Source organism: Hyperolius riggenbachi, chromosome 2 (genome assembly GCF_040937935.1).
Source record: "Hyperolius riggenbachi isolate aHypRig1 chromosome 2, aHypRig1.pri, whole genome shotgun sequence".
Taxonomy (NCBI): Eukaryota; Metazoa; Chordata; class Amphibia; order Anura; family Hyperoliidae; genus Hyperolius; species Hyperolius riggenbachi.
The window spans coordinates 90,651,817-90,665,479 of NC_090647.1; positions in this window are offsets into that span (position 1 = coordinate 90,651,817).

The following is a 13,663-nucleotide window of genomic DNA, read 5'->3' on the forward strand; positions in this document are numbered from 1 at the left end:
ATAAAAGTTCGTCTCGGACCCACTTTAAGCTGAACATAAAAATATGAGGCACTGTTCTATGTTACTAATGTTCTATTTACTATTTAGTAAAACACATACCATTAATGTTCTCTTAAAGCGGAATATAACTGTGAGGATCCGCTGGGCTGCCTGCGCAGGCAGGCAGCCTTTTGACCACTGTTCAGGTCTGCATTCTGCAGGTCTCTGGAAGAGAGACCTTTTGTCAGTATTGCAACTTGCTGCTGAGGAATTTGCATATGTTTGTCATGCAGATTGCCTAGCCACATCCCTTGTGGGCTTGCTCTATAAATACTATGTGATACCACAGTAAGTTGCTGGTCATAAGAGTTAGATCCTGTGTAACACTCGCCTGGAGTGTCAGCCTTGCTCTTTGTTGAAGATTAACCTAGAGTATCCCTGGAACTGCATTAGGCAGGTTTCCCTAGTGCAGTTAGGATTGCTTATCTGTTTTGTTTGTCTGTTGCGATTGACCTGTCCCAGCGGTGGTCGACAGGAAATCGTTCTGTATGTCTGGGTGCTAACCGCGGTTGTTTCTGGTAGCCCCTTCTGATCTGTCTTCCTGGATCGCACTAGCATCCTGCGCTAGTGCTGTGGATCCTTCTGTTCTGCTACTCTGTACCTGGATCGCACTAGCATCCTGCGCTAGTGCTGTGGATCCTTCTGTTCGCTTATTCATGTTTTCGTGTGTCTGTCTTGTCTGCTACGAACGCTTGCTGGAGGCTCGGTGAGGTAACCGTTAAGCAAGCGCTCGCGTCCTCTGTTTCATGTTTGTCCGTCGGTGGTTAGTTAGGCGTGTTTGTCTCTATTGTGCTTATCACGTGGAGACCGTGCATAAACGTGTGCACTGTTGCGAATGAGTGCGGTGTTCGCGTTTAGCTAGCGTTTGTTATTTTCCGTATCTCCTCATTGTATGATTTGCTGTGCCTTTGCTACTCTCGTGCTCTGCCTTGCTGTAACCTTGTGTCACGTCTGCCGATCGCACCTCTCGCGATCGCGTTCCTACTTCATATCTGCTGTGGTGTGTGCACCGTCGGTTGGCGACTAGTTTGGTGCACACACATACAATCTGTCTCTGTGCTCATTCTCAATCGCCTCTCTTGCGATTGCATTCCGTCCCTTTGTGCAATTCCTGTCTGGCGTGTGTGGTAGGGCAGAGGAGCTGTTCCTCTGCACTCCACAGCTCCCCCTGTCGACAGGAATTTCCCTCTACAGGTGCATTGCACCTTCTGCTGGGTTTCCGCAAATTATACGTTTGTGGGGGATTTCCGCAGTGTCAGCGCACACGTCTTGTGCGCTGATCACGGAGAGAATTCCACAATTGTTACAATAACCCTGCATTTCAACTTTGCTCTAAAACATTATTTACAGTATATTATATGCAACCAGCATTTTTTTTTTTACTAGACCAGCATTGGAAAGGTTACACAGAGCTTTAAAGTTCCTGGAGAGAACTGCAGACCGAAGCTTACATAGATACATTTTGTTTACATAAATGTATCTAAGTGTGGAATGTGACTCACTCTCTCTGACTGAGAAGGAGCTGGAGGACAGCCAAAGAGTGTGTAACATTTCTCACTTGTTACATTCTATTTAGTTAAATGTATCTATCTGAACTTCTGCATATCTCTCCACGCAACTTTAAACCTCTGTGTTTAACCCTTCCAATGCTGGTCTAGTAAAAAAAAAAAAAAATGCTAGTTGCATACAATATGCTGTAAATAATGTTTTAGAGCAAAGTTGAAATGCAGGGTTATATTCTGCTTTAAGTTTATTTTTAGTTCAGGTTTGCTTCATTATAACACCGACACAATTTTTGCAGTGCTTTATAGAGAACATCAAACAAGATACATCACTGTCCTTCACTGAGGATCATAATCTGACGTGAATGCAGAAAATTAGCAACATGATTATGTTATCTTAATAGAATCTTTTTTGTAGATTCAAATATGGTAAATTGCAAGCAACCTGCTGAAACACAAAAGCAATTACATTACATTTCATAATAATTACTTTATACAGGTTATAAATAATGAACTTAAAGGACATCTTTAGTGAGAGGGATATGATTGACATCATTTACTTTTAAACAATCAGATCTATCATAAGGAGTAGCCAACAGGGCACCAATCCACTTTGCTTCAAGAAATGTATTCAGCATCAGCAACCTTCACCAGCACAGAAAAAATGCATAAATTACAAACGTGACAGCCTAACAGCCGTTTCGCAGCACTTCTGCTTCCTTAGAGACTGTATAAACTAAAGTAAAATACTGTACACAAAATTAATTTATTTAATTTTTTGTTTTTTACATTTTCAGAAAAAAATCAATTATAAGTGTACAATATATTGGTCTGATTTTTCAAATTATTATTATTCTCTAGTTGAAAAAATACATTTAAGCTACATACACACGAGGCACGGATGTCTGCAGTTGCATGGAGACAAGCAACAGTCGAAAGTCTCCAGCAACGACAGTTGTATACAAGCGACGATTGTATACACGCGGCAACAACCTGTCTGCAACATAGCGGAAACTGTTGCTCAGCAACTTCTGTCGCAGGTTCAATGAACTGTCGGACTCACAAGAGTTGCTAGAGACTAGCATACACATGGCCGCACCGACTTGAGACTAGCGACGGTTCCTGCAACAGCTATTGCCGGCGATTGACCAAGTCAATCGCCTGGCGACACCTCTGATTAGTAACAGTTCCTTGAGCGCGCCTCATACACACGGAGGACCTGTCGCCGCAACATGCGCGCGCCATGTGTTTCCAGCAACAGTTGAAGCCCGTGTGTATGGGCCTTTTTAGAAGAACCTTTTTTTATTGCTAAAGGCAGAGAAATCCCTAACTTAAGGTAGCCACACACCATACAATTTTTTAAATATCTGTTCAATTTAAGAATTGCAATACATTTTTCTGACTGATTGTAACATTTCAAAAATATGACCAATGTACCACACATGTATGTTCAATTTTTCCCCAATTATGATAAAAATGATTGGAAACTCTGACAAAATTTTTAGGGTATGTATATTAATAAATTGGCAATCCAACACACACCATACAATATTTAGAAAGATTGAAGAAAAATATCTGGCATTCCGGATCGATTAAAATCGAAGAAAACTGGAAATCCGATCAGATTTTTCAGTCGAATGAAAAAAAAGCTTTCGATTTTTTGGGGAGATCCGATCGTTTTTATCGAATTAACGTAAAATTGGATCATTTTATTGTATCGTGTGTGGCCACCTAAGACAGTTGTCACTTAGTCCAGAAATGTATTCCCAAACCCTGCTCTAGAGATGTTGGAATTTGCTGCACTGACCAAGCTAGTTCCCAATGCTCCAGCAACAGGAAGGGCTGAGCTACATCTGTAATAAAGACACAGACAACATTAACCTCCTTCGTGGTAATCACGTGTTGAGCTCGGGGTGGAAAAAACAAGCCAGGAGCGGAAACCCCGAGCTGAACTTGTGGTAGCCGCTGGTAGGTCTATGCAGAGCAATGCGCGCAGCGGGCGTTTTAACTCACCTCCCGGGGGATCCCGACGTCAGTTGCCATTCTTCTTCCTCTCCTCCGAGGCGCTTCTTCCCCCTGGTGAAATCACCGTCTGTTGTCATGAGGGTTACAGCGCCACCTGGAGGATGGAGGGAAAACTGCAGTGCTGAATCCCCGGTGAGTGAGTGCTGGGCTGCTGCAGAACTCCCTAGCAGCATGATTTTTCCATGTTTAAAATTATGCATGTCGAGAAAAATGAAAGTTGCCAGTTTTAAGCCTATGAAAGTTTTATAAATCTCATCCTGTGTATTTCCATTTGCTTTTTGAAACAAGAGGGATTTATTCATTATTTTCATATTTATGGCTAGAGAAATACAAATCATTCTTTTATGCCCCAGTGGCAAACTACTCATTCAGACCTTCCGGTTTATAGTACAAATGCAGCAATACGAGAACAAGGCTGGCTAATAAATACCTGACTTGTATGCATATTTTATACAGTGCATATTGTAATATAAAATGTTTTATCAACGCACGCTATTGTGGTAGAAATAAAACATAGTATTTGCAAATAAAGTGCACCAAGCCACTCATGTGAGTAGTTGTTGCCACGTTCACGAATCACAACATTTAGCAACTTGCACTTACTATGTGCAGAATTAACCCTAACATTGTCCTTTCACTCTGTGTATGTTGTGACATCACCGCAATGTTACAGTGCCAAAAAGTCGCACGTAGTGGAGTGGCCAAATCAAGATGTAAATTATGCCCCTGAGGAGGTGACGTGTATGGCCGTGAAAGTCGGGTCAAGCACAATTTTTAGGTTTGATTTTAGGGATGGTTGGAAATGCCCATTTCCAATTCTGTGGAAATTCCAATTTTCGCCAGTGCTGATTTCTGATTTTCTGTTTTGCGAGGTGTCCTTTTTTTTTGTCATTTTTTTGCAATCTCTGATTGGCTAAATACTTCTGAGTTGCACAATTAGGATATTAGAGGCGCCCTGGTGTAGTATAAAATCATCTAAAAGCAGTTTAAAACGAATAATACATTTGAGGTAGCTTACCTCAATGACGAAAAAATCTTTGTATTAACAAAGGTTTTTATTAGTAGCACAGGCAATGCATTTCGCGGGTCAAAGCCTGCTTCCTCAGGTCAATAACAGTGCCTACATCAGTAGAAAAAAGCTCTTTAAAATACCAGAATCTTAAAATAATATATATATATATATATATATATATATATATATATATATATATATATAAATTACCAAGGGGTGAGCAGCACAAACCAAATTTTTTTATGCAAAGCATGCACGCAGCGCTGGAGGTCCCCAGACTCCATAAGAAATATATAAGTACAGAGGGGCTGCAGCACACAACAGGAAAACAGTGACAGGGGCTCTTGGTTACGCTTTAACGCGCTTAAGCTCACCAACTGCGCCAAAGTGTCCCCAATCTGGTGAGTCCTACTCTACCATGCAAAATGCCAGTTTTTATAAGCAGTCTAGTGGGAACTAAACCAAAAACCCTAAAATGTCAACTAGATGGGAAAAAAGGAAATTAAAAACACCTCACCCTTCACCTAGCTACCAAACGAACTCTCTTAACATGTGCAAAGCACTCATTTATATACTTAACTGTGCTAGAGGTGGGCGTGGTCATGCAGGCTCACAGGGGAAAATTATAAATAAATTACCAAGGGGTGAGCAGCACAAACCAAATTTTTTTATGCAAAGCATGCACGCAGCGCTGGAGGTCCCCAGACTCCATAAGAAATATATAAGTACAGAGGGGCTGCAGCACACAACAGGAAAACAGTGACAGGGGCTCTTGGTTACGCTTTAACGCGCTTAAGCTCACCAACTGCGCCAAAGTGTCCCCAATCTGGTGAGTCCTACTCTACCATGCAAAATGCCAGTTTTTATAAGCAGTCTAGTGGGAACTAAACCAAAAACCCTAAAATGTCAACTAGATGGGAAAAAAGGAAATTAAAAACACCTCACCCTTCACCTAGCTACCAAACGAACTCTCTTAACATGTGCAAAGCACTCATTTATATACTTAACTGTGCTAGAGGTGGGCGTGGTCATGCAGGCTCACAGGGGAAAATTATAAATAAATTACCAAGGGGTGAGCAGCACAAACCAAATTTTTTTATGCAAAGCATGCACGCAGCGCTGGAGGTCCCCAGACTCCATAAGAAATATATAAGTACAGAGGGGCTGCAGCACACAACAGGAAAACAGTGACAGGGGCTCTTGGTTACGCTTTAACGCGCTTAAGCTCACCAACTGCGCCAAAGTGTCCCCAATCTGGTGAGTCCTACTCTACCATGCAAAATGCCAGTTTTTATAAGCAGTCTAGTGGGAACTAAACCAAAAACCCTAAAATGTCAACTAGATGGGAAAAAAGGAAATTAAAAACACCTCACCCTTCACCTAGCTACCAAACGAACTCTCTTAACATGTGCAAAGCACTCATTTATATACTTAACTGTGCTAGAGGTGGGCGTGGTCATGCAGGCTCACAGGGGAAAATTATAAATAAATTACCAAGGGGTGAGCAGCACAAACCAAATTTTTTTATGCAAAGCATGCACGCAGCGCTGGAGGTCCCCAGACTCCATAAGAAATATATAAGTACAGAGGGGCTGCAGCACACAACAGGAAAACAGTGACAGGGGCTCTTGGTTACGCTTTAACGCGCTTAAGCTCACCAACTGCGCCAAAGTGTCCCCAATCTGGTGAGTCCTACTTTTATAATTTTCCCCTGTGAGCCTGCATGACCACGCCCACCTCTAGCACAGTTAAGTATATAAATGAGTGCTTTGCACATGTTAAGAGAGTTCGTTTGGTAGCTAGGTGAAGGGTGAGGTGTTTTTAATTTCCTTTTTTCCCATCTAGTTGACATTTTAGGGTTTTTGGTTTAGTTCCCACTAGACTGCTTATAAAAACTGGCATTTTGCATGGTAGAGTAGGACTCACCAGATTGGGGACACTTTGGCGCAGTTGGTGAGCTTAAGCGCGTTAAAGCGTAACCAAGAGCCCCTGTCACTGTTTTCCTGTTGTGTGCTGCAGCCCCTCTGTACTTATATATTTCTTATGGAGTCTGGGGACCTCCAGCGCTGCGTGCATGCTTTGCATAAAAAAATTTGGTTTGTGCTGCTCACCCCTTGGTAATTTATTTATAATTTTCCCCTGTGAGCCTGCATGACCACGCCCACCTCTAGCACAGTTAAGTATATAAATGAGTGCTTTGCACATGTTAAGAGAGTTCGTTTGGTAGCTAGGTGAAGGGTGAGGTGTTTTTAATTTCCTTTTTTCCCATCTAGTTGACATTTTAGGGTTTTTGGTTTAGTTCCCACTAGACTGCTTATAAAAACTGGCATTTTGCATGGTAGAGTAGGACTCACCAGATTGGGGACACTTTGGCGCAGTTGGTGAGCTTAAGCGCGTTAAAGCGTAACCAAGAGCCCCTGTCACTCTTTTCCTGTTGTGTGCTGCAGCCCCTCTGTACTTATATATTTCTTATGGAGTCTGGGGACCTCCAGCGCTGCGTGCATGCTTTGCATAAAAAAATTTGGTTTGTGCTGCTCACCCCTTGGTAATTTATTTATAATTTTCCCCTGTGAGCCTGCATGACCACGCCCACCTCTAGCACAGTTAAGTATATAAATGAGTGCTTTGCACATGTTAAGAGAGTTCGTTTGGTAGCTAGGTGAAGGGTGAGGTGTTTTTAATTTCCTTTTTTCCCATCTAGTTGACATTTTAGGGTTTTTGGTTTAGTTCCCACTAGACTGCTTATAAAAACTGGCATTTTGCATGGTAGAGTAGGACTCACCAGATTGGGGACACTTTGGCGCAGTTGGTGAGCTTAAGCGCGTTAAAGCGTAACCAAGAGCCCCTGTCACTGTTTTCCTGTTGTGTGCTGCAGCCCCTCTGTACATATATATATATATATATATATATATATATATATATATATATATATATATATATATATATATATATATATATAATAACATGAAGTTATTATCACATAGATTACATATTTTTCACATAATAACTTCATGTGATAATAAAATATGTAAACAAAAATGTGAAAAATATGTAATCTATGTGATAATAACTTCCTGTTGTATATGTATATTATCTTAAGATTCTGGTATACTAAGGAGTTTTTTCTACTAATGTAGGCACTGTTATTGGCCTGAGGAAGCGGGCTTTGACCCGCGAAACGCGTTGCCTTTGCTACTAATAAAAACCTTTGTTAGTACAAAGATTCTTTCGTCATTGAGGTAAGCTACCTCAAATTATTCGTTTTAAACTGCTTTTAGATGCTTTTATACTACACCAGAGCGCCTGATATCCTTATTGTGCAATCTTACCCCCTTACCTCACCCGTTTTAGGGGTGGAGACAGACCACCCGTGGCTTCTACCACGGTGGTTACCTGTCCCCTTTCTTTTACCAAGGAGAGCGACCACACCCAGGACCCTAGTGACCACCCCGAGTGGAGTCGGGTTTGTAGTCTCCACCTGCTTCCTGTGGTCGGTTTCCCCCCTGCAACCCACCTTTGTGAATAGTGTTTTACTTTGTATTATTTTCAAATTTACTTTGACATACTACATCATTGGGCACCCACTTTTGTCTCCTGTATATTTTTTCACGAGGGGGTGCCTGCGACACCCACATCCCACTACGTCTGAGTTGATTTGGAAGTATTGGTCCAATCTGAGAATGCAGAATTTTACTGCGTTAATTGGAATACCATGGAAATTTTAGGCCAATCACAGGACTCAGGAATACTCTGTAGTTTCCTAGTCTTGTAATTGGTCTAAAGTAACCACGGTAATCCAATTTTTGCGGAAACATTCTGCATTCTCTGATTAGACCTCTGATTGGTGCTTCTGAGTTCTGTGATTGGGCTCAATAAAAATTTCTGCGAATATCCGATTTCCTTTTTCTGATTTCCGAGTTCCGATCGGAATTGACGATTTTCGGAAATGGGGGAATTTCAATTCTGCCAAATCCAAATGAGCATCCCTATTTGCCAGAAAAGTTGTTATGACATAAAGGGCCCGATCCAATTTACTTCTTCTCCTAAGTTTTCTCCAAGGTGATATTTTTACACCATATAAATAAAATGCCTTTTAAGCCACCAGCCTGCAGGAGAATACTGAGAATAATTTTGACAGTACCTTTCAACTACTTTTTGGTACTTTTTCAATTGTAGCATGCAAAAGTTATTTGAAACACAAGATGAAAAATTAACTCTTTGGAGAAAACTTAGGAGAATTTGCCTCGTTCACGTCATACCCGCTTCGGTGCACATTTGGAAGCGCGTATGACGTGGTGACATGCAAGAACGGGAGAAGGGCATAGACAGCCCTTCTGCCGTTCAAATCTACTGGGCTGCGCAGCAGTAGGATGCGCTATGATGCACTTGCGTACTGCTGCCTGCATTTTGCCCGCAAGCGCAGAGCTGACCCATCACTGTCAATGGATGGGACCAGCAGCGCAGCAGGTATCGACGCAGATGGCGTGTGATCGTACGCATGGAGTGCTGATCACACAGCCATCTGCGCTGTGTAGATGTGAACGAGGCCAGTGAATTGGACCAGGCTCAACATGTTGTAACTAGTTTTAGCAATTGAGCTCATATAAATCCCGATAAGTTTTGTGCTGTCTTTTTGGAATATTTTTTAAGTATGACTGTAAGTATAATTGTTGCAGACATGTGTGCTTGTGTCATTTATTTATGCATTTGAAGCTTGTGGCATTTCATTACATGAAGTGTAGAACTCGATACAGCATGAAAGCTCTCGAGATTGCTTTATTCAACTCAAACATTTTCACGCCAAAGAGCCTCTGCGTGAAAGAGTAGAGAAATCAGAATAGTTCGGTAATTTTACAAAATCAGTGCTAGCTGAGGAACTTAATATAAATTTGAGTTTTAACACTGTTAAATTATTGAATGCCTCTGTTGCAGTCGTATATATGTATGTCAATTTCACATTCCAAGAAGCCAAACTCTATAAAACATATTTTTATGCAATGAAGGGGTTGAAAAGGGGTTGAAAACCCCCATAAAAGGGGTTGAAACTACATTTTGATTGCCCCCTGGCCTGTTTGGTTCCATAGCTTTAATATGAGCTCTGAGAACAGAAACTATTTTATTCCATATGTGTTGGGCTTTTTCACATTTACAGTGCTGCCCATAATTATTCATACCCCTGGCCAGTGGCATTTCAGCCACCAGGCATAGACAAACAGTCATCTTGAGTGCCGGGAGCGGGTGGGGTGGACATGTGCCCACCTTCCCCCGCCAGACTGTTGGACCACCGTGGTGAACTGGCCAGTTCATCCCTGCAGCCCGCAGTTCACTGCTCCAGCTTGCATAGTCTTCTGGCAGGCAGAGCAGGGCTATGGGATGATGGCACCCGAAGCCCTGTACTGGAGACTATTTGTGTCTCCAGTACTAGGCTTCAGGCGCCACCTTCCCGTAGACCTGCTCTGCCTGTCAGCGTGGGACTTTTGCAGGCTGGCTGCAGGAAGATCGTCGGGGGGGGGGTCCAGGGAGAGGGGTCTTCTGCAGGTGAGTAAATGCTTTTCTTTTTACAGGTGAACATTAGTTTTTGATAAAACGCCACCCACATTAGGATTATTTTCTAGTGAAACATTGCTGCATTATGATTATTTTCTGGTGAAACGCTGGCCACATTATGTTTACTTTATGGTAAAACGCTGGCCTCATTAGATTATTTTATGGGGAAACACAGCCCACATTACAATAATTTTCTGGTGAAAGATTGCTGCATTACGAACATTTTATGGCGAAACGCTGTCCACATTACGATTATTTTATGGTGAAAGCAAACAGGGAACAAAGGCACCAGCAGGGTAAAAGTGGATAAAACCTTTAAAATGTGCTTGGAGGAAGCGATGGACTTACCTCCATAAAGCAGCCACGAAAGACTGTCTGTATAATAGTAATCGCATTTATTATATAGCACCCAAAAGTGCAATGCGTTTCGCAGGCCACGCCCACTTCATCAGGCAATAAACGTGGGGACAAACTGTGGACAAGAGACAGTACATTTTGCTATAGTGAATTCTGTAGTTACAATTTGTATAACAAGACATTGTATATCATACAGCATATAGTGTATAAAAAATGCTATGTGAGGATAATATGAGGAGTTGGATATAACAAAAAACAGTAGGGGGTAGAGACTAGTGTGCTAGTGTAAATGATGGGCCATGGGATGTTATAGATCTAGAGATCAGTACTGAGTAGTGCTAGTAATGGACATAGGATCCATATAGGTGAGATGACGAATAGTGGGTAGTAGGGTATGAGTGAGAGGGAGAATCAAGGGGGGTACACAATACAGCATGCAAACATAATAGCCGCCTAAGGAACCTGCCTCACCTCGCCTCATGGGTGGCCCGGGCTGCATTAAAAAAGTGCTGTCCATTCATTTGAAAGGACAGCGATTGAATGACTAATGCAGCTGCCGCCATTTAATGCTCGTGGGAAAGGCCCTTAATGTGACACTTCCACTTTAATAAACTTTCTTTAGTTAACTTTTTTCCCCAAGCTTTGTGAAGGTCAACTGCTATTTATTACAGGTGTTTTAAACGGCATCCAGAGTGACGTGACAAGATGAGATATACATGTGTATGTACACTGACAAGCATACAAATACCTAGGCTGTGTTGTTTTTTTCTTTTCTGCCTAAAAGAGGTCACATTAAGGTATGCAAGTAACAGTTTCTCTCAAGTCCCAACGAGACTATAGTCTAATCAGAGGTGGATCTAGAGGGGTACAGGCATGGCTCATGCCATGGGCACCACAGCACCATGGGCGCCATTGGCTGTCTCCTCCTCCCTCTGCCCCCTCCTCTCTCATGCTTCACTACCATACTGAGGGATGCCGCTTGTTACTTATACTTGGGGGGCTAACTCTAGCAACCTATACTGGGGAAGCTACTTATATGTAGGGGGGGGGGGACTAGTCTAAATACCTATGCTGGGAGGGGGGCACACCTCTGGCCACCTATGCTGGGGTGGACACACCTCTGGACATCCATACTGAAGGGAAACCTCCAGTATGGATATGGGGCGCAATTTCAGTATTTGCCATATGCGCTATATTACCCAGATAGGCCCCTGAGTCTAATCCTCACTGATAAGGAATTACAGACATAAAAGTCTTTCCTGGCAAAGTCTGTGAGCGCAGCGGATAAAAAAAGGTCTGTAGGTCACGAGTTCTGTTATTTTAGCTTCTGAGTTTTCTCCTAGGTGATATGCTTCCCCTCCCCCCCCCCAGTATAGAAGCCAGATTTGCCCCACTCCGTTCCCTCCCCCGTGTTACGGAGCACAGTTGGGGAAGATTAGAGGCAGCACACACACACTCACCTCTTACAGGTTCCAGGCACTGGAGGTCCCATCTGTCTTATTTGCACCACCTTCGCTCTGTACCTCCTGCTTCTTATATCGAGCATTAGGGCCTGATCTTTACTTATTTATTTATCATATTTATAAAGCGCCAACATATTACTCAGTGGTGTAGCAATAGGGGTTGCAGAGGCTACAACCATATCGGGGCCCTTGGGCCAGAGAGGCACCATAGGGCCCTCCCTCAATCGCAGTATTAGCTCTCTATTGGTCCTGTGCTGGTAATAATCACTTCTATAGATGCTTTAAATAGTAATGCTCATTAACAAACTGTTCCCCAATCCCCATCCCCTTCTTGGACCTCTGACACTGTGTTTGTCTTTGGCAGGTTTTGGTGGGCCATATCAATTGTTATGTATAGCATGCTTGGAGGGCCCAATGTAAAACTTTCACCGGGGCCCATAGCTCCTTAGCTACACCACTGGCAGCGCTGGGCATTAGTTAAGGTTACAGACAATATTTAGGGGTGACATACAGCAATAAGACAATACAAGAATACAGATCCCTAGAATGGGTGTACAGTACAGGTAGGAGACACAAGGAGGAGGACCCTGCCGAAGGCAATCTAGAGGGAGAGGTAGGGATACGAAAGGTAAGGGACCAGAGTTCCACTGCAGGCTTAGAGCACCATTGAGGGGGGTTAGGCCAGAGTGAAAAGGTGGGTTTAAAGGCCTTCATTAAGATGTTGAAGGAGGGGGCAATCCTAATGGGGGGAGGTATGCCGTTCCATAGTGTTAGAGCAGATCTTGAGAAGTCCTGGAGGCGTGCATGGGACAGGGTGATGCGAGGGGCGGTCAGGCGAGGTTTATTGGAGGAGCGGAGTGAGCGGCTAGGTGTGTACCTCTGAGTTAAAACAGAAATATAGGTTGGGCAGGTTTTGTGGACAGATTTGTAGGCCAGATCTGAGAAGCAGGAAGCATAGAGCAGCAGAGAAGACAGACGGGACCTCCTGGAACCTGTAAGAGTTGAGTGTGTCTGTGCTGCCTGTAATCTTCCTCTTAAAGACATTTGGAGGTGTAGTAATGCCGCAGCCACATCCAATGTGGCAAGAGGCTCATAAATCAGGAGGGCAACATCGGGAAGAGAGGGGAGGACAAGTGGGTCCACTAGGAGCATGGGTCCAGTGGTGACAGCTGCAACCAGGGCCTCTAAGCCACTGGAGACAAAACAACGTTAAACATACATTTTATTTAGCTGACGCACCAAAAATAAAACTGCTGGATTCTAAAAAAAAAAAGATTCAATTTAAGGAGTAGGAAAATAGACGCAATTGTTTATTTTCATCTTGGGTTTCATTTAAAAGCCAGGAAGCCAGGAAAAAAGGGGATTAGATCCCCTGCCACGGATTGCGGCATTGCTGCAAATCGCAGCTTAGCGGCAGCACCTCTGGGGCCCCAAATTTACATTTTTTGCTGCAAATCATAGCTTTGTGGCAGGGGAGTTACGAGTTAGGCACCTGGGGGAGGGGATGTTTAACTCTTTTGCTACTTTAACCACTTAAGTACCAGCGGTCTCTGCCCCCTTAAGGACCAGAGTCCGCTGGTACAAGAAACAGCGGAATAGCGATGAATACTGGCGAATCACCGCACATACCCGCCGCAAGTGAAAATGAGAAACATTTATAAAAAACAGATAGGCATTTTTAAAGCGTAACTACAATCACCCTCCAACCCTCTCACTTC